This window comes from Ammodytes marinus, assembly GCF_949987685.1.
Source record: "Ammodytes marinus genome assembly, chromosome: 6".
Taxonomy (NCBI): domain Eukaryota; kingdom Metazoa; phylum Chordata; class Actinopteri; order Uranoscopiformes; family Ammodytidae; genus Ammodytes; species Ammodytes marinus.
This window is the reverse complement of record NC_137235.1, coordinates 34,566,033-34,569,628: the sequence shown is the minus strand read 5'-3', so window position 1 is coordinate 34,569,628 and position 3,596 is coordinate 34,566,033. Positions and strand designations below refer to the sequence as shown.

The following is a 3,596-nucleotide window of genomic DNA, read 5'->3' as shown; positions in this document are numbered from 1 at the left end:
CGATATATTTATGTTGATATACGTGTTAAATCGCTCTATAGTCATACAGTGATCACTTATATAGTGTGCGCGCGCTTCATAACACAGGTCTCTCAGTCACCCATTCTGCATGTAATCAGCAAATAAACTTTTCTGGGATCCCACAACCTGATATCCAATCAGAAGAGAGAACACAACAAACGGGTACGTCTCTCTGCTGGTGCTTTACCTGAGCATGGTGAAAATGTAACCAGGGCTGGCAGCGTCTTTGCCTCCGTTGATGCGAGTACCGAACTGACCCAGAGGCTGCAGGATGTTCACGTTGTTGCTGCCCACAAAGTTCTGGGCCAAGTTGACTATGGTCATCATGAGGGCTTGCTACAAGGGACAAATGGAAAAGCAGGACATAGAAACATAACATTGGTCATAAAATAATTGAGAATCACTTCAATACCTCTACATGCAAGCTACGGAACATAGGTTTAAAAAAATGAAAAATATAGAAACATTCACTCACTTAAAGTTTTATGATTTTACAACGGATGGATTTTTTTTTTCTTTAAATCTTCCCCACTGGCATAATGCCTCTTAATACATTTGTTTGTCATGCGTGGAAGCCATGAGGTTGACTGTTACCTCTCCGTGATGGTAGGCTGACATCTCTGCCACTGAACCAGCCAGCTGTGCCACCTTCACTTCCCTCTTGTCATTCCTCTTCATGCAGGTGAAGAGCACCTTCCTCTGGCCGGGCTTCAAACCTTTTAAAAAAACACACACACAAGCCATCATCGACAGACAGACAGTGATGCTTTTAACTGAATAGTTTTAGAATAGAATGGTGGAATGAATGATTCTGTCACTACTTATGAGAGAAGTAGCACACCAAACAGATGACAGAGACGAGGAGAGTATACGCACCGTCCACCAAGGATGGGATGGATCTCTCATTGTCAGAGTTGGAGAACAGAATCAGCTCTTTGTTGATAAAGTCGTTGTAGGAAAGGTGCCGGGCCTGGGTTCCATTCAGGTATTGCTGAAAAAACAAACACACAATGAAAACACATATACTCTTATCAGTAAATGGATGGTAAATGGACTTGACTTATATAGCGCCTTCTACACTCTAAAAAGTGTGACCATTGTTTGCTTAAAAAAATTATGGCAACAAAGTGACACGTGATATAATTGAGCAGATTTTACTACTACAATTTTAATTAAAAAGTATTGAATAAATTAACTATATTCAAACAAAAAAAAGTAAGTATATTGTGTTAAAAGCAAATGTGTTAGATTTAGTAATAACTTGCCGAATACATAGCAATATAGCCCAAAAATATTTGGTAAATCTAAATAAATTTCACAAGGAAAACGGCTTGCATTTACCATATATTTGGTGTAAATTGAGTTACATTTACTATATATTTGGTGTAAATTGAGTTACATTTACTATATAATTGGTATAAATTGATTTACATTTACTATATATTTGGTGGAAATTGAGTTACATTTACTATATATTTGGGATAAATTGATTTACATTTACTATATATTTGGGATAAATTGATTTACATTTACTATATATTTGGGATAAATTGATTTACATTTACTATATATTTGGTGTAAATTGATCTACATTTACTATATATTTGGTATAAATTGATCTACATTTACTATATATTTGGTGTAAATTGATTTACATTTACTATATATTTGGTATAAATTGATTTACATTTACTATATATTTGGTATAAATTGATCTACATTTACTATATATTTGGTATAAATTGATCTACATTTACTATATATTTGGTATAAATTGAGTTACATTTACTATATATTTGGTATAAATTAATTTACATTTACTATATATTTGGTATAAATTGATTTACATTTACTATATATTTGGGATAAATTGATTTACATTTACTATATATTTGGTATAAATTGAGTTACATTTACTATGTATTTGGTGTAAATTGAGTTACATTTACTATATATTTGGTATAAATTGATCTACATTTACTATATATTTGGTTTAAATTGATCTACATTTACTATATATTTGGTATAAATTGAGTTACATTTACTATATATTTGGGATAAATTGATTTATATTTACTATATATTTGGTATAAATTGATTTACATTTACTATATATTTGGTTAAAAGAATAGAAATCTGCTCAAAAGTATTAACTGTCACTTTGTTGCCATAATTTTTCTATGTATAATTCACTCAATATCATGCATTTTGGTGCCACAGTTTACTAAAGTAGGTTCAAATGATACACATGTATAACAATACAAGCATGTTAACATTTATTTATGCCACTGTGTCTCAACATGGTTATCAAACATTTTTCAGGTGCAAATACATCACATTTTTTGAAAGAGGGGTTAGTTGGAAAAGGCTGAAATTTAACAGACTGCAGAATGACCTTTGGAATCTGCCCACACTTGTGGGTGTTACAGGCACACCACAATACATCACAGTACATTTGCATTACTAAAATGTTTTCAGACTGGAAAATTCTTTTTAATATCAATTAGTGTATGTACATGCGCAAACTGAAATCATAAGGACCAATATCTTTTACAAGCAGCTAAAATTTAGTTCCAATACAATAAAAAAAAATCTTCAATTTGCATTCCTACACAGTGAGCAAAGATTAGGAACAGCTGCCTTTGCCAACTAAAAACATTACGCCACTCCCCTCAAATGTGTATGGTTAATTGGATTTTTCAGAACAATCAACTGCAGCACAGAAAATCAAGCATTGAACAGAGCCCTTAACATAACTGACATTGACTTAACAATTTCCTCTAAAACCCCTTTTCTACATCACAGACCTCAACAAACAAGGCATTAGCATACGTATGTATGTGTGCTTGTGTTGGTGCGGTAGCCTAAATATAATCCCCTTTTTCAAAACTTTTTCAGGGGCATGTATGCAAATGTTACGGACATGCAAACCTTGCAGAGATAGTTCCATTATATGATCCATCCGTCCAGAACAATTGTGCTTTGATCGTGCATATTTCCTATACTTTTCTGTCCTTTGTTTCTCTCTTTTTACATTCATAAAAAAAAGTCCCTCATGCGCACGCTATTATTATTGTGTGACATAACGTAGTCGACCTACAGGTTTAGAATTTAGGAGCCAGGAGAATAGGCTGTCCCTTTCATTTATTCTGTTGTTGTGGTTTCCATGCAAATTAAAAGTGCCAGTGTATTTGCTGTCCTCTTGTGCCCTTTTAGAACTTAAATAAATGTTAACAGAGAGCATAATGGATAGTAAAAAAGTATAGTTATTTTAAACTCAGTGTACTCTTTAGTGTAGATAAGTTTGTAAATCAGAAAAAAAAAAAGCCTTTTTAAGAATGCAATTCACAGTGGTCTTTTAATTACCTCGAACCAGTAAATGAATCACCCTTAACGAAAAACAGCATATCAACAAGCTGCACGAGCTTCAGTCCGCTTCTTAAGCCGCTAGTTTCTTAAAGAGGACCTATTATACTACTTTTCTGGTCTTAATTTCTTGTTTTACACCGCTATAGAGCAACCTGACACGAATCACATCACAAAAAACTATGTAGATTTTCGGGAAGCTCTTTCTC

General features: G+C 33.3%; 1 long non-coding RNA gene across 1 annotated transcript; it reads right to left on the bottom strand.

Moving 5' to 3' along the window:
- Positions 1-290: 290 nt before the first annotated feature.
- On the bottom strand, positions 291-1,000 carry LOC307251816. Its single transcript, XR_013844910.1, has 3 exons — positions 898-1,000; positions 616-737; positions 291-357 (listed from the first exon to the last, which is right to left on the bottom strand). It is a non-coding gene; the product is annotated as an uncharacterized lncRNA (long non-coding RNA).
- Positions 1,001-3,596: the final 2,596 nt, after the last annotated feature.